The sequence below is a fragment of the Frieseomelitta varia genome, unplaced genomic scaffold (genome assembly GCF_011392965.1).
Source record: "Frieseomelitta varia isolate USP_RPSP 00005682 unplaced genomic scaffold, Fvar_1.2 scaffold_210, whole genome shotgun sequence".
Lineage (NCBI taxonomy): Eukaryota > Metazoa > Arthropoda > Insecta > Hymenoptera > Apidae > Frieseomelitta > Frieseomelitta varia.
Genome location: NW_025109862.1, coordinates 17,278 through 35,599, shown reverse-complemented (window position 1 = coordinate 35,599; position 18,322 = coordinate 17,278). Strand labels below are relative to the sequence as shown.

The 18,322-nt window shown below is 40.6% G+C and overlaps 1 long non-coding RNA gene across 1 annotated transcript; it reads left to right on the top strand.

The window, feature by feature from the left end:
• Window positions 1-306: 306 nt before the first annotated feature.
• Window positions 307-7,225, top strand: LOC122527111. Its single transcript, XR_006306280.1, has 2 exons — window positions 307-555; window positions 7,158-7,225. It is a non-coding gene; the product is annotated as an uncharacterized LOC122527111 (long non-coding RNA).
• The last annotated feature ends 11,097 nt before the right edge of the window (window positions 7,226-18,322 follow it).

Below are 18,322 nucleotides of genomic sequence, written 5' to 3'. Positions count from 1 at the left end.
TAAAAAATATTATACTATTTGAGATGTGAAAAGTTTCGAGAAAAATTGTGAAATGAACGATAAACTTTATACGTTCAAGTACGTAGTTCAATGTTCTCCATTTCTCAGTTCCATCCAATATCAATATCAGAAATGATCTTTTTTTTTTTTTTAATAAAAAGATTTTAATCTTAAGATTAGAAACGTATTGTCTCGAGATTTATCTCCAGATACAACACGTATTTATCTCAAGATACATTCGAAGCTATCAATAACTAGCGCGGGTGTGAGTGTGTACGAAAGTCACGCGCCAGTTGTCGACTTAGTTGATTAACTTATACTTGCGCGATGTCGTCCAGATGTCACTGAAGAACCGATCGTGTGTTAACAGGTGCTTTTAATTCAGCCGTACCAGGCACTTCCACCTGCTGTTGGGTCCTCGCTGTTGAATTTGAAGGATTATCGACAGACAGTGACTAACAGACTCTGTTGGTCAAACAAGAAGGAGCAAAACTTACAAGAGCAAGTGCAGTCATGATGGGAAATTTTCGTTAATCACAAATCCCGCTGAAGCAGGTGAGAAATAATATACAGGGTGTTTCGCAACTTGTGGGACCCACTTCGGGAGCTGATTGTACGCCTAAAAAAAGTCATATAAATATATGTCCTATCTGTATTCGTTTATGAGATATAATGAATTTTATAAACAGAGCAAACTCTAGTAAGCTAGTTTTACCAGGAATGGTATATTCAATTTTCATAATAATCATAATTGGGATGAAGAAGACCCACATGTTATTGCGCATTCAAGACATCAACACCGGTTTAGTTTAAACGTATGGGCAGGAATAATTGATAAATTTTTAATTGGACCTTTTTTTCTTGATGGGAAACTAACAGGCACAAAGTACGGTGATTTTTTGAGCACGCGTTTACACGAAATATTAGAGGAAGAGTTCCAGTCGATATTAGATTATTCGTATACGGTTTATGCATGATGGAGCTCCGCCGCATTTTATCCGAGTGGCTAGGCAATTTTTAAATCAACACTTTGCAAATAAATGGATTGGTCGTGGAGGTCATGTTGCATGGCCTGCTCGTTCTCCGGATTTGAATCCATTAGATTTTCATTTGTGGGGACATTTAAAATCTATTGTATACACAACATCGATTGAAAATGCTGAAATACTACGAAATAGAATAAAGCGAGGCTTCCGACAAATTCGAGAAACACCAGGAATGATAGAGAGAGTAACCAGATGAATGACAAGACGCGTGCAGGCTTGTCTTCAAATGCAAGCTGGTCATTTCGAGCATCTTTTGTAGTAGTAATTAAAACAGAAAATTCATTATATCTCATAAACGAAGACAGATAGGACATATATTTATTTACTTATGACTTTTTTTCATTATTTTTGGCGTACAATCAGCTCCCGAAGTGGATCCCACAAGTTACGGAACACCCTGTATATACAGTAATTCACGCAAATATTTGAGTACTTGTCACAGAAAAAGTTTCATGTGTATGTTATGTAACGTGTAAAACATTGTAAAATTCTATTAATAATGAGAAACTACTAAATTGGTAAAATTTGCAACTAATTTCACAATGTGTTGTAGAAGTTACAAGATATTTATCGTAACTGTATATTTAGTAAAAAATTAATATACAGTACGTGTAGCTGTCTCAAGCTATAATAAATAAATAATAAATGTTAAATATCGTCCCACTGAATGTTAAGATTTATTAATGTAATGAATAATTGATTGTTGTGAAACTTGCAACACATATCTTGTACTTTTTATATGTATTTTTAGACTAACTAAATTTAACTAACATTCATCCTGACGATCGAATGTCAGTATAGTGTTGATGAAATTTCAAAGATTTTGAAATATAATGCATTTGTAAAAAAATTCCAACACTTTCACGAGCAAGTGTATATACTTTACAACGTAATAATGTACAACAATGAACTACCTCTGTTATTTTAATCGACACGCGAGAGAATGTATTAACGATAATTACGATGTATCTACGGAGCTTGCAATATAGATTTTAATATGTTTATATATGAAATTACGAAAAGAGTTTAACGTTTCCCTGGCCCATGGAAACGAAAGATTAAATATATCGCGGTTTGAATCGTTAATTATAATAATTGATTATAATATCAATAACAACATTGTTTAATTATAATTTCATTTTTGATTATTCGTCATCAGCTTGCGCGGATGGGATCGAATGACCGGATTTTAGATTTCGTTTCCAGGAAATCTCGTTTCCTGAATTTCTAGGAATTTTCATGCCGCGAGTTGTGGTTATAAATACATAATATTATTCGGATGATTGGAACAGTGAACAGTGTTCATAATTCGTGTTAAAATTTCTGAAAAATAGAAATACAGCAGAATTTCGTTCACACGAAACCAGTTGATGTTGAGCTTCAGATATACAAACTTGCGATTGATCAACTCTTGTTCTTGAACGAAATTCTACCGTAATTTGCTATTGATTAGTATAATAAATTTGCAATATGCAATAAGAAACAAAAAGTAGCAGAATTTATAAAATAAAATGTAAAACACCAGTTAATAATATGTAAAATTTAAGTTTTGGTATTATTTTATTTTTTAACAGAATCAAAAATATAAACAAGAAATATTGGTATTATAAGTAAATTATTTCCCAATATGTGTAAATTATATTTCGAAAGTAGGAGATAAAAAAAAAAGCGTTGTTGAGAAAAATATTTAAGCACGAGAGAAATGCGGCCAAGGAGTAACTTCCGGTTGTAGGAAAACCGTAGGAAAACTGACCTGACTTTTCAAATATCCTCGCCCGTTACACCACTGGCGTAACACGATTTTCCCAAATACCTTTTCGAATCTATGCCCAGACACTTCCGCAAGAATAGTTGTAACGTAAATATTCTTAAATTTGCAATATTCTTAAATTTGCAATATTTCCAGTTGATATTGTCTCAGAAAATGTGATTGATTAACTTTCACTAAATTAGTACTAACGCAATTATAATGGTTTAAAAATATTAACGTGATACGTATTTAATTTTACACTGATATCGAATTATATAAAACAAACATGAGGATTGCGTTGTCTAGTCCAAAATGTTTCGTGGCAATGAAATTATATCTAAACTGTCAACAAACAATAGCAGAAAGATCGATGTGTTAAATGGTAGCCAACACAATCAGTACATTTTCAGCGATTGCTGAATTATCTTTTCCCTTCCGAGAAAAGAAAACCGCCTGAAGGTGTTTCTAGAATCCAGGCCGGAAGTGCACAGAAGTCGCAGCTTTCGAAGACGATCGTAAAACGCCCCGCGAGTTCCCCGATGTTTCCTTATCCCCACCGCGAATACCATCGACATCTAGTTCCCATTCTGCCGCTAGATGAGAAAGTTCAGTAATCATATCAAAAGAAAGTTTAGATCATTTTTGACATCGTTTTATCGTTGACAATGAAAAAAGAAAACTGAAGGAAAAATCATGAGGAACAAAGCATAGCAAATACGTAGTATTCATACTTCACCCATTAATTATTATAGGGTACTTCGAACATTTTTTTCTTACATTTCTGCACGTTCTAAAACACAAAATGAAATTTGCTTCCAACAAATATAACAAGTAGGTATTTTAATATATGAAATAAATATTTAAATATTATTAATATTATTAAAATTAATATGATTTGGCAGCGTGGATATTTTTATCAAAAATATCCGCCATTACCATGAAATAAGTGCAAGTATTTTTTTCAAATCAATTAGAATCGTTTGAAGCGGTCTCGCGGATACGCAAGCGATTCATAATGCTCGAATAAGGCTTGCTTACGTCGTCGCGGCCTCGTCCAGAGAGCAAGGACATTCATTGGCCACAATTCATCTGTCGCGCAATGCTCAACCAATCGTAAACCCGACTAGCGCTTTACTTCCGTCGCGAAGCCACGCGTTCATCGTCTGTCCTCGTGTACGTTGGTCTCCGTTTGTCGTGGCACAGGTATTACACTTATACATTCGCTCGCATACAGCGGTGCTCGCGAGTGAACGGGTTTAAACGGTTGGTACGCGCTCGTTTCCGCGGTCAGAATCGTTGGCGCATTCCCGCGCCGGCAATAAGAGCCGCCGGTTAAAACTTCTACTTTCCACTCTCTACGATCGTCTCTTCCCTCCCTTTCTTTCGGTTAGTTGTTCGTTTCGCGGCGTTAAAATCGCCCGATAACGAGGTCGACGATAAACGAGAGAGACGCGCCAATTCGACGGAACATTCGCTCACAGGCTCTCCCTTCTTCGATCTTCGCAAAGTAGCAAATACAACGAATCTCGGTGACACCAGATGAAACGCGTTGCAGGTCGTCACGGTCGGCGGGTTCGATCTCTTTGAAAACGTCGATCTCTGCCTGACCGACTCGTCGTTGTCAATCACGAGCCAATCGAACGCGATCGAATTCTCCTCGAGCCGTTTCTTTCGAATTCCCCGGCCGAAGAATTCCGCAACGCCGCCGTGGATCCTTCGTCCCCCCTCCCCCTCCCGCCCTTAACTTCCGTACGAACGAGCGGAATCGATCGAAATTCAAGTTACAGGCACATAGGGACTTTCACGCGCGCAGCGAAACGTCGCAGTTCCTTCTTTGTCTGTTAAAAGCGCTGCGAACGCGCTTCGGATATGGATGTATATGTATGCACGTAAGTAGACACCGTGCAACAACGAAGGGAGAAAGAAGTTGGCTTCTTGTTGGCGGAGGAGGAGGAAGACATTTTCACCGCGCCTTCACGGAGAAAACGACTTCGCTTAGAACTGCCTCGCCGACGGCTGTGGCCGTCGCGCGATACGTCGCTGTACGCTTCTCGCCGAGCCTCGAGCCACGGCTCTCCCCTCGGGCTGCTTACGGAATGTCGTGCAAAATCGCCGAAATTAACCGGCCTGCCGGCGAACGACGATCGACGATCGATGCGTCGTCTCGCGTGCCGTTGTTTCGCGATTGAAGCGTCCCGATGACGCGACCCGTTTACCCGATACCGAATAAAAATGTTCGCGGTGAATTTTCTTTGGCTGCTCGCCGTATGGAAGGTGGCGCGCGATATCCGTGCGGCGTTGTCTGCTGCTGGCTCGCAAGAGCCGAGGCCTCTCGTGGCGCTCTTACGCTGCTTGCCGCATACAGGCTGACAGTCAGTGGCGGGTTTCGAAGCTAACGGCGTTGGGCAGACTCCCTCGTACTCCGGGGGCCCCGGTGTCTACGAGTTCCCCGTTTCGTAGCCTCGAAATCGAAATCGAGCCACGGTTTTCAACTGCGCATCGAACGCTCGAATTATTCCTGTATAAAAAACCCTATTAGAATTTCTTCCCGCATAAATGCACGATCGTTTTCACGCGTGTATATGTATAATTCGTTTTCTCGCAGACACATTTCAATTTTTATGTGGCAAATTGCGTTTTAAATGTTGAATGAATTAAATTGTTAATTTTCGATGAATCTTTGATTTGCGAGAGTTGTGGAAAAATTTCTGGGATTATTGTAGCGATCGTGCTACGTGGTTTATGGATGGATTTCAGTTGCGATTTTGTATCGTTCGATAATGTATAATTCGGCCACGGACGACGTAAGAAACTTGCTGATAAACGGCGCCAGAAGTGCGAGGCTCGCGAAATAATTCTCGGCGGTACACCTATCGAATTGCCTAAGTCATTTTGAGTTTTTTTTTCCCCTTTTTTTTTTGCGCCCGGATCAAATTTTTCATCGTGGCTGAATTCATTCTCCCGTAACTTTCATCGAGCGAGACCAGGCTATCGTGAACTTTCTCGCGTAGAGCAATTTTTCACGCCGATGTTAGTGCAAATAATTTTATGTGAAGAACCATTCTGGCAATTTCTTTATGATAATTCTTGCGTTTAACTGGACAGAATTGATTTTTACGAGAGGTGGTATTCCAAAGAGATCAGAACTTTTGTACTTTAAACAGTGTTAAACAATTAACATTTTCTGAGTTAAATTTCGCTCACTTCGAAGCAGAACTTACATTGAAATTTTTAGCTTTTCAAATTCTTTCATTCGTCTGTAGTAAAGATTTATGGTGTTTGAAGTGACGTCTCCTAATTACGATTCTAACTACGCTACTTAGTAGGAGAATAAATTTCAAATACTTTGGTCCCGTCTATTATTATGTTTACTTGTGGTAAGACTTTAAGGACACGTGGTCTTTCCCCTACTCTTTCTGCCTCGAACAAGTGCTTTCCATCTACGCTAGTTATTTCTCGCGATTTTTTACCACCATACACGCGTCATAAATCAGGGTATAAATCAGGGTTTATATAAAAGCATTGATTACATTTCAAAATCATACATTTAAACAATGAATTTCCTTTCTATGAGCAACCTGAATGGCATAAACAATCCGAGGATATTCAATATCAATTATACAATTAATTTACGTGGCGTGAATAGAACGCACCCTTCCGTCTGTACGAAATCTACCACCGGTCGAATGTCGACAATATGCTGTTCGCTTTTCGATGTACAATGGCTTTTAAAAATAATTTATTGAATTCGAAATCCAATCGGTCGGCGTAGTAAATCATTGAAACGCGCGGAACTATTTTAATTTTCTCACGCGTATTTTGATAGATATATCGAAACAATTTAGCTAACGCTCTAATGGATTCGTATTGTCGGAGACGGCACCGTTCGCGCACGAAAAATAAAAAAAAAAAAAAAATTATTCAACGGAACATCTAAATCATCGGGCATGATCGCGCGTCGATATTCATGAAATTCATTCCGCATGATTTCGTACGAACAAAAATATATACAATAGCGCGTGTTACTTCGGCCACACACGGACAATCGGCAACGTGTGAAAATAAATTCTAAAACTTTCTTTCGTGAACATTAAAGTATCCCGCTCCTTATTGCAACTTTGCAAACTGGATAATTTACTTCAAACTGGACAATAGCCAGAACCCTTTAATTTACGTTCACTCGAGGGACGATTTTTTCCTTTTTTTTTTTTTTTTTTTTTCAATTTCTTTCCACCGAGATTAGGTAAATATTAATTTACTCGGCGATCTCGACGATAATGCAACCGTAAATCCCTGCGTGTATTTATATATACGTTATATAACGATCGATGCGAATCAAAAATTGTCTTCTCTTTTCGCAGAAGTTCAAACAAGAGCAATTCGATTTTACGCGATTTTTCCTTCTTCGGTGTGGATACGATTTTTTAACATAAAAAAAAAAAAAAAAAAGAATTTTCTATGTAAGAAGATCGCAGCGAGCGATTCGGAGACACATACGGGAGGAAGCGAGAGGCACGATGGGTTGAAGGTACGGCACTGCGTGCCGTGCCGTCGTGCTAGAGTGCAGGTGGGCCGAGGTCCAACGGAAACAGCCGAGCGCACGCTCGGGGGAAAACCGAGCGGCGGCACTCGACGAGTACTGTTGTCAGAGTATTCAGTAATGCTTTGCATGGCCAGCCAGTCGCTACTGGGTTCGTTGGTGAGAGTCGTGTCGTTCACTCGAGGTGATCGTGTGGTGTTACTCGACGAACCAGACAGGCTATATCCAGAAACGCGAGGCACAAGTAAACGACGACGAATGTATTCGCAATCGTGAGAGTGCGTTTCGTGAGACTGCGAGAGAGAAAACGAACGCAAAAGCCGTTTCACCGTACCGAGCGTACACCGACGGTGGAGCTCCGATTTCACGTACTGTTTCTTCATTGAAAATAACAAACCAGTGCGATACACTGTGTATGGTACACGAGCGACCCAAGATGCTGTCGTCAGTGCTAGCGAAATAATAATGTGGTGCGACGTTAGCCAGGTGAGTGAGAAGTGCTGCATCAGTTTCTTCTCTTTTTTTCTTTCTCTGTCCAGCGAATATTTCCTTTTTTTTTTTCTTCCTCCTCCTCTTGAAAACTGTGTTCGCCTGCCTCTAACGTTCATGTATGGCCAGCCGAAAGAGCGTTACGTGAGCACAACAGCGCACGACTGCGAGGTGGTTGTGTGTACCGTTTCGCCCGTCCAAAAATCCAAAGCTTGATCTTTGTTGTTCGGTGTTTCTTATAAGGAGAGAGTTTTTCTTCCCCTGGATCGTTTCCAGCCGTCGTGTATCTTGATCGTGCCTGGTACAAGTGGTTCAGTGTGTGATGAACGCCTCGGATGTACACGATCGTTACGACTCTGCAACTCTTCGAGCATCGAGGAGAATACGTCTCGTTCCCGAAGCGACGAACGTTACTTGCGTCTGAAAGTCTCGTAGCGCCTTGAAAAGGTTGACGCACAAGAACGGCAGGGAAGGCGGACAAAAACATGCGTGCGATCCGTTTTGTCGTGCAATCGTTTGCGACTTCTCGTCTCATTTCGTGCGTGTGCACGAATCGATTCGAAAACTGCATTTCGAAATCCCCGTAAGAGATCCGTCGGCCGCGCGAGCCGCTGAAATTCCCCGGATCGTTTTCAAGTGGCTGAAACGAAAAATTTCCGATTCTTTCTCGTCCGTCGATTTCCAAAACCCTGATGGAAGAATCGTTACGAATCTTTCGTTTTCGTTCCATCGGCCCCATCTTTACATACTACCACGAAAAGGATAACCAAACGATCTGCACGTGAGAATCGGCGAGGTTTCACGTTTTCACCACCGCGCTGAGGACGAGTACGGTGGTGGATCAACGTCGTGCCGAAGTGTCAGATTTGACGCGTGGTAACCTCGTGTTCAGTAGTTTGAATTCGAAGCGATCCCGCGTTTCCTTGGGCTTGGGGACGAGCGGTGGCGGGAGGGGGGCGGGGGTAGAGGCGGCAGCGGCAGCAGCACAGCAGCAGCGGTGCAGAGAGAGAGAAGAGGTGGTTGAACAGGGGGGCGAAGAGGTAGGACGGCGGCCGCGGTGCTGGGTGGCGTAGTTGGAACGACGAGGGAAAGGGCAGTGGGGAGGAGGGACGGTCTAGGTGGCTGTGGTAACGACGGTGGATCGTGGGTCGCTACGTGGAGGGGAGAAATCGTAACGAGCGAGAGAGAAAGAAGTAGCGATAGAGAACAAAGGAGAGACGTATATATATATGTATGTGTGTGAGTGTGTGTGTGTGTGTGTGTGTGTGAGAGAGAGAGAGAGAGAGTTGGCATGTGTATATATGTTCACACACACGCGCAATATGAGAGACAAAGAAAGAATTCTCGATAAAGAGAGAAAGCGAGATAGAGCGAGATAGAGAAAGGTGACCGGAGGCTCCGAGGCTGCCTCTTCTTTACTTGGCCAACGCTGTGGAGGAAACCTAGCGTCGCCTGTGCGCCGCGCGCGCGGAGCAAGGAGAAGGGTACGACGTTCAGACGTTCACTAAGTGGCGGGGAGGAAGGCACGATTATGACCAACCATCAAGGGGGCAACGTCGTCATGGTTACCGCGACGACAACAACCCGACTCTGTTCTAAGGGATGTTTTTAAAAGCATATATTTGCCTTTGCTCTCTTTTTTCTTTTTTTTTCTCTCGCCGATCGCGTGGCGGCGATAACGATGACTACTTTTTTCCCCTTTTGATTCGCCGAGTATACGCAATCATTTTGGTGGTCCGGTTTCGCTAGATCAACCAAAGCTCTACGTACCTCTTCCAAGCAATATACATTTTGCCACTTTTCGGAACAGTGGGCTATCACTGCTGAAATTTAGAAATCGAAATATTTCATCGTTGTATAAAGAATTTGTAGGAATTTGTACTTTAGCCTGAGGATATTTCTTCTTCTTCTTCTTCTTCTTCTTCTTCTTCTTCTTGCCTTGTGGTTACAGCTAGAGTTTTTTTTCAATGGATGGGTAGTAGATAGCTATGCGTCTCAGTGGTGAACTTGCAGACTTTGAATATTGGCTAAGATGCTTTGTGTCAGTGACATACATGATAGGTATTCCGAGAAATCGCATTGCTCGCGTGATGGCTGGCTCTCGATCCGACGGTGACTTTGTGCTCCGGTCGAATCTGTGGCTCCTAGTACTCCTGATATCTTTACTATTTTATTATTCACCAGGAAGTGCGCCATAAGAGTTTCAACACTTTGGATCGTAGTGTATTCTCAAACAAGACGGTGCGGTCTTTTCGCAAATTTCTACGTGTTTTCACTTACCTTAGTCCGTCTTCTTCGTCTTGCAACCTTCAATTCTTGAATTATCGAATTTCGGTCATTTACTATACACAATATACGAAAATTTATATGTAACGCGCTACGATTTTATATATTTTTGACTTTATTTCACGAGAGTTTGCTGAAGTAGAGTGTACGATCGAGAGTTGAACGCCATCCGTCGGACAGTGTTGCACAACAGTTCTGCCATCGAATTGAACCGATTAAATTTTTACGTATTTTGGAATGTTACAACTATGATGACTTCTTTTTCTTTTTTTTTTAATCGTTGGACAAAAAGTTCCAGAAAATTCTCAACTTGTTAGTAAAAAAAATAGTAGCACCGCTGTTAGTGACAGATAGTGCTTGGTACTGTTATATAAGTGGGATATTTTCTTCCGATACAGTCGACCGATCGATCAGCTAAAACTGACGCGTAATTTCGTCGATGGACGTGGTCAAGAAATCGATCAATTATTTTTGCAAAGAAAGAACGTTTTTTTTCCTACGATTTCCGTGAAAAACTCGCCCCTTTCGTTCCCAATGGAAAAGTCGAAATTAATTAAAAGTATTAACAAAATAAATAATGATTAATCGAGAAATCGATTTTTATACATTCTCTTTTAACTCTGATGAATTTAAGAGTTTAGAATTATCTTATACTTTTCTTTATCTTTATTTTGGTTTATAGATGTTGAAATTTTTGATGTTTCAATTTAATTGTTGTTTGGCTCAAAATAAAAGACTTGTATATACGGTTAATCTCATCAGATACAAATTCGATGATTAGTTTTTATTTCTTGAGACGAATGTATGATCCATTCCTACCCTTTCATTCCCATTGTAGTCGTATGACTACATATTTAAAATTATAAGAGTATATAGAATGTTTCATCATAAATTCATTTTGTATAAAAATTTTTATACATTTTCTGAACGTTAAAATTGTTTCATGAATTTCTTATTCCTCACATAACAGACGGAAAAGTATCTCTGACTTTCTTTTATGTACTAATTACTAAATAACCAAACCAACATGACGAACGTTTCTTACAGAATTCATTCCACAAAAATTTCGTCGATTTTGCATCCAAAAATACAGTTTGAAATATTCGTCCTTTCCGCGAAAGGAAATTATAGTAACTTCACATCAAATAAAATATTAGGATAGTTCGTAGTTTGAAAAGTTTCATTCGCTTTATCATCAGACTCGTTCTTTCTCACAATCGAACGAGTTTCTGCAATAAGTGGACAGCCGCGAGTATATACTTTTTCGACCGTAACAGCGTAAGTTCTTAATCAACGGCTGTTGGTAACGACGAACCTTTTTTTACGTTACCAAGCCTTCTACCCTTCTTTCTCTTCCAACAACACATACAAACCTTCAATAACCAACTAATGACAACTCGTAACGTATAATTTGTAAAATCTCCTAATAACAAGTGCCTAGTTCGAACGACACACGTTACTACCCGGCTAGGAGAGACAGGGTTAAGTAAAACCGGGAGGGATCAGCCAGACACACACAGTAGTAAACAGTTTGGATGGAAGATTTTCCAACGGGCAAAGGACAAAGAGACTTGGTGGCAATCGGGGGAACACGGCGTGTGCCGCGAGCACCGGGCGGCATAAAGCGGAGTCCAAATTTCCCTTCCCCCGTTGCCCTCCTTGGTCGGTCTGGCCTCCAGCAGCAGCAGCAGCAGCAGCAGCAACTCTCTCGTCCTCCTCCGCCTCCTCGTCCTCCTGCGGCGCATCGAGCCGCTCACCCACCATCACGGGCCATTAACGAGAGAGTTATCGACGCGCGATCTGTCAATAGGCTTCTCCCATTCATAAATTCGCCCGGCGTGCGGCGGCCGCATAGTTTTGCCGCGAAAACCACGTGGCGGCGGTGGCGCGCAACGTCCTCTCCGTCGAGTTGTGCACCGCAACGAGCCGAGGCTCTACTACGTGATTTACGGGCCGCGTCCCCGTTTTAAATGCATGCAGAGCAGCAACCGTGCGTGTGCAACGTGTCCTTCTCTTTCTCTCTGTATCGCCGGCCCGTTGTCGTCCCACCTTCCCAACCTTCTCTGTCCTTTCTGTCTTTCTCCTTCTCCGCCTCTCGTTCCGCTCGCTCGTTCCATCGCGTAATCCGCGCCGGTTCCTTCATGCGCGCGTGGTGTACGTCTGTTCCTCTGTGTGCGTGTTGGTTGCGTGTTGTATATCGTGCAACGTGGGAGTCGAACCAGAGATCCATGGAGAAAAGCCGGTCACACGGCGCTTTGTTGCCCTATATATCGGCTGTTTCTTTTTCTCTTTTTTTTTTTTTTTTTCTCATCTCGGTGGTCTCGTGCCGTCGATGGTTGTCTACTTGGGTTTTGATGGAGTTTGGAACGTTGGGACAACGTTGAGTGGAAGTGCGTATCATTAAACACGTATCGCTGGAGTTGTATTCGTGTCTATTGATTGGCTCTGTGTTTAATTCATTTCTTGAATAATCGGTGTAATCAAATGTACGTACATGATTGTATCTGTTGGTTCGTATGGAATAGAGAGCGGTTGGGGGGATGATTAAGACGTTCTTTTCGATCCAAGTGATGACAAAAGAGAAACGGTTAGCTGTTGAATGTTAGTTGTCGCAATAGGTTTGCTACATCTGATTTTTGCACGTTCACTTCATCTCTTCATGCACATTACTTTCTTTCATTTGACGAACTTTTACTCCTGTTAATTCAAGAGTATTCTCTAAATAAATAAGTGGTAATCACTTCAACAATTTGGCTCAACAGTTTGAAGCTAATTGTTGTTGTAACCAACTTTCGAAAGAGAAGATATATCAAACATTTCAATAACGTATCTTCAGATATTTGATACATCTTCTCTTGGATCTAACACAAATATAACAAATATAATTTAATCTTCTGGCTCCAATCATTTATAGAGAGAAAGAAAACGACTATTAATTCTTGATAAGCTACGAACTCTACGAAAACCTTAACCATCATTCGTTCTAGGTATTTCTTAGAACCGACTTCGCAGTTGTGTTTTTACCTTGCGTAGTAATGTAAATAAACCGAATTGAAACTCTCGGCGTGAGACTTGGACACTCAGTCCACCGATTGGTCATTTAATCTCGCATCATTCGTCTCGTTCACGCTCGATATTTCTCACGTTACATCCGATGCCATTCAGAGCCAAGCAATCTGACGAAAGAAAACAGCCGACAATTCTTGGAACTTCACCATCTCATACAGTGTTTGTAATAAGAATACTAAACAGCCCTATATATACAACGCAATGTAAATAAGGTTGTGTTTCAGGTTCATTCTATTGTTTATGGTAGTAGTAAACTGTAGTAGAGTTTCATTTATTGAAACGAAATTTTCATTAGTGTCTATTGAATTGATTTATCTGAATCGTAGCTGCGTTATGTGTCGTAGAGAGTTTTGATAAATGGAGAATTTTATTACGTTCCATGTTTTTGATTTTAGAAAAGATTATACCTTATATGTATAAACGTGTCCCCTTTGTGTTTAAATCAGTTCAAATGTGACGTTGTGTATTTCGTATATTGTCACAAATTATCTTTTTTAAAACCTTCATGATAATTTTAAGAATATTTAGAATATTTAAGAGTGTTATATATATTTTTTTAGATTTTAGAAAGAAAAATGTATCAGGCGTAAGAAACATATGCATAGGAAAAAGTTTGTAACAGTATATTTTGAAAAGGAGAGGTATTGAATGCAAAAATTGTGAGGACTATAACTTGCGCACGAATGATGAAATATCAATTTTATTTCAATTTAACAATTTTTTTTAGATTAGAAAGACAAGTACAGAAGATTTGATAGTATGAAGGAAATCTTTTTTCGTTTGTATAATTTAGGCTACATTTTGGTGTCAACTGATCTATTCATAGGATGAGATACTCGTTCTGTAACAAGTAAAATAGGATCAATTTAATATTTCGAATTGGTTATTGTAAGAGTATGATGATGATGATTCATAAATAGCTCCAATACGATAAGGACCTATATATATATATATATATATATATATATATATTTATATTGCTCTAGATTTGATAGGAAGTTGAAGTAAGTGCAGTAAATTCTATTTAAAAAAAAAAAAACTGCCTATGAATTGCTACATCTAGGTTACTCAGTTTTGGATCCTCGGTTTCAATTCTTATTCCAGTTAATTTCCTCCAAATCCACGTAGAAACCAAAACTAGGTAAACAGACAATCATTTCTGTCGACCACATTTTCAAATACACGCCTCAACCGGTGTCATTGAACCACAAATATTTACAAGTGAAATCAGTTACCTTGAATTTAAAAACTCGAACGTAACACAATACAACAGTATCGTTCGAGGACTGAGTGAAAGATAACTACGAAACCATCGAACCACCTGCCACCTTTCCGAAGAACGAGTGTTTCGAGTCGGCGTTTCAAAGTACAGATAAAAACCAGGTCGGACCAAGTCGAAGAAAAGGAACGTGTAAAATAGTTTGAGAAGCTTTCGCTGAAATTTCGCATGTTCAGCGGCATGCAAAAAATGTCTCGAAGGGGGACGAGATAGAAGCGTGTGATGACCTACGCCAACTGTTTGGCGGCCGCTGATAACATCGGTGAATCACGAATTACGAATGTTACGTTGCGTCTGGCATCTCCCGCTGTCCCCCTTTTCGATGCAAAGACAACCGTGTAGGCAAGCACGTGGTGCTGCCGTTGTGTCGTCGATCGTGTGTACACGCGCAGAGAGACAACCGTTTTGTTTACGTTTTACCGGCGTGCCTCCGGCCGATTGAAAAATTCGTAGCCATCGGTGTGCGCCCGCGCACCTATGTCGTAATTCACGCATCGACGTTGTGACGAACTCGGAACCGTTCATGTGTCACGCAGTTACAAATGAAAACGAGAGTCGCTGCGGCTTTTTTCTTTTTTCTTTTTTTTTTTTTTTTTATTCCCCTCTTTTNTTTTTTTTTTTTTTTTTTTTTTTTTTTTTTTTATTCCCCTCTTTTCTTTCTTTTTTTTTTTTTTTTTTTCTCCCCACCGTACGAACGAAAATTAAAACGAAGCGGAATCGACGGCCATATCGCTGAAATAACAGTTTCACGCGAGGTTCTTTCTTTTTTCTTTTTTTCTGCGTGTGGTTTTCACTCGGTCTCGTGGAAATGAAAATTTTCGTGTTTGGTTAAGCTAGTTAAGAAGCTTTCTCTCGCCCGGTAGTATATTTGTCGGTAATGTAATCATCGAGCGTGACGTTTCGTTTCTGGATTATTCTGGATATCTTGGCGGTTTTATTTTTTTTTTTCTTTTTTCTTTTTTTCTTCTTTCGTGGTGATTTTGCCACTTTACACCGAATAGTGTAAGGATCAGTAAAAATTATTTGAAATCGGAAATGATAGGAAATTAGTTTGTTTATGTATTAAAATATTGAAATTAACTTTTACGAATTTTGTTCACACATATTGTTATATTTCTTCTCTGTACAAGGATTGGGAATTTTAGGCCGGTTTTATCATGGTAGGCGAATGTGAAGTCGAAACTGTGTAGTACGTTCAAATGAAAACTTGAAAATAATCACTACGTATCGCAACGAAAATTATGATCATTCGAGAAATCACCAATACTGCATTCAGTGACAAAAGCTGAAGAGTCCCTTCAACACACGAATATGAATGTGAAAAATTTACATTCGAAACATAGAAACGAAATTCCATCATTTAATTCCCCGCTCTGAAACGATTCACCAAATATCACGCTGTGATCGTGCCTCTAATAGATTCAAATTGAAACACATTTTCCAAAGAACAACCTCCAACAATTCCTCGTTAATTCCCCACTTTATTACCAGCGGTTCTCGAGCATCCTCTCCCCCAAATAGAAGCTAAAACCTCCTTCATTCAGGCTCCGTGGCAAAACTATGATTTAGTAAAGAAACGGGATCGTAAATCACCCGTCTAATTCAATTGCACGTTGCGAAGTATCGGAATAAATTCCGGTTTCCCCGCCGCTGTGCAACACCCCGCGTGTTGCATGAAGAGAAGAGAAAAAGAGGGAGAAAAAAAAAACCGTGGTTTCCCAGCGGGTGCCTAACTTTCGTAGGATTCAAGCCACGTGCCATTAACGGTACTGGCTAGTTGAAAGTACGTAGCCTACCATCGGCTGTTCGCCAAAAGTAACCGTTAACGAAGAGAGAGGGGGAGTAACTATGGTCATTCCATGTGAAACGTACGTGCGTACGTACGTACGTTCGATCTTTTCGCATCGATAAGGTCGATAAGACGCGTGTTATTGGTTCTGTGGAAGATGGTGTCAGGGTGAGAGGAGGCAGCTGCTTTGCTTGCGGTAGGTTAAGGTTAGACGGTTAGAGGAGACGCTCCGTCTCCATCTCTCCTTCGTCCATCCCTTTTTCCTCTTTCCCGCGATGATGAAGCTTTTGTACGAGGAAATTTCACGCCCACCACGTTGATGGTTTCGTGATTGCGATGGGAATACACCGAGAGGCCGAGTCGCGCCGCCGAGGCTGCCAGTCTTTGCGAGACTTTCGCGTGGACCGGACTTCACGGCCGGATTCCTTCTCCATTCTGATCGAAGTACCGAGAGTTGGTACCACTGTTCCTGGACGTCGTTCCGTCGAATGATTATATTATTGAGTTTCTGCAGGGATTTTTGGTTTTGGCAATTGAGTTGCCGCGAATTAAAAATTTTTTTTTTTTTTTTTACGAGCGCGATCAAGACAGCAGGTGGAAACTTATTTAAAATAACCACCAATCAAATATTTTTAGCTATATATATATATATATATATATATATTAAATTCTACATTGAAATCCTATTCTCCTACATTGTATTTAGAAGAAGAAGAAAAACTTATTTTTTATATCTAGGTTTTGCAAACCGTGTTAGAACTTTGCATTTGACAGAGATATCTCGATTCCAACTGTCCGATCGTAATCTATCGGTAATTTCTTTAGAACTTGTCGGTTTCTAAGATAAACACGGGAGTGTCACAAACTAGAAAGGTTGACGACCCTTTGTTCCCTATTCTTTAGGTATTCGGATAGCTCGAATTCGCCGATACAATGAAACAGGAATAATGACACCTGTTCACCAGTAGTTAGCCTCGTAAAATCTTCTTACGAGCAGGTGTCACTCCTCAACCCTTGTTTCGCTAACGGCTCTAAATTCTTCTTTCTGGCTCCTCTCTGTGTTTCGTTTACCAAATGATCTCTCTCTCTCTCTCTCTCTCTCTCTCTCTCTCTTTCTCCTTTTACCCTGCTGTTATTCGGCCTTGAACCTTTAATCCTCGTAGCGTAACCCTCTACTCCATTTTTTTTCTCCCCCCGCGACTCTGTCTTTGTCTCTCTCGCTCTCGCTCTCGCTCTCGCTGACTCTCCTTCCTTCTTTCTGCATTGTCCTTTTCACTTTACCCCAGGACCCTTATATTGTACTTTTATTAGTCGTTACCGGTACCGGCATTGTTCACTCGCTGTTCGAAAATTATATCAGCGGCTCGTGCCTCCTTTATTGTTTTCTGGATGAATGAAACCCTGACTTGCAGCCAGCCGCTGTGTTTTTCTACTACGACGTTTAATATTCCACTGACGGCCTCTCTCGAATTTCGATCGATTCCACGGTTTCGTTCTATTGTCCCCCGAACGATGACTTTCCCCGAGATAGTTTGCCTTTTTTCTCTCGCAGGATATCATCCCCGCTCTGAAGGATCGATCGAAGATTTTCTTTTCTCCGTTTCCGATCTCGGGAGATTGTTTCCTTCAAAATACACGATCTTCTCCTTTCTTTTCTTTTTACCTCGCTGGATGGTTTCCCCCAAAATTTCGATCTATGATTTCGTTTGTCTTTTTCTCCGTTTTTTCCTCCATCGCGGTGGTTTTGTTCGAAATGTTTATCTTTTCTTCAGTTTTCGATCGACTCGTTACTTTCCTTTTTCTCCTCTTTTATTATCAAGCGTTTGAATGTACGAGTCCGAGATTGTTACTTTGTTTTTACGAAAGATATAATAGCAGTATGTTTGATACAGTTTAAGCGATGTGTTTGATATAATTTGAAGCTGTTAGAAGGTACGAGAGTCAATGGAAGAGGGAAAAGAAAGAACGTACATTTGCGTGTAATTGCGTTTCACTGAGAAAGACATTTATCATAGAGTTATTTTGCCTGATGAGCTTTTATTAAGCGCCAAAGTGCTCTAGTGTAGAGACTATA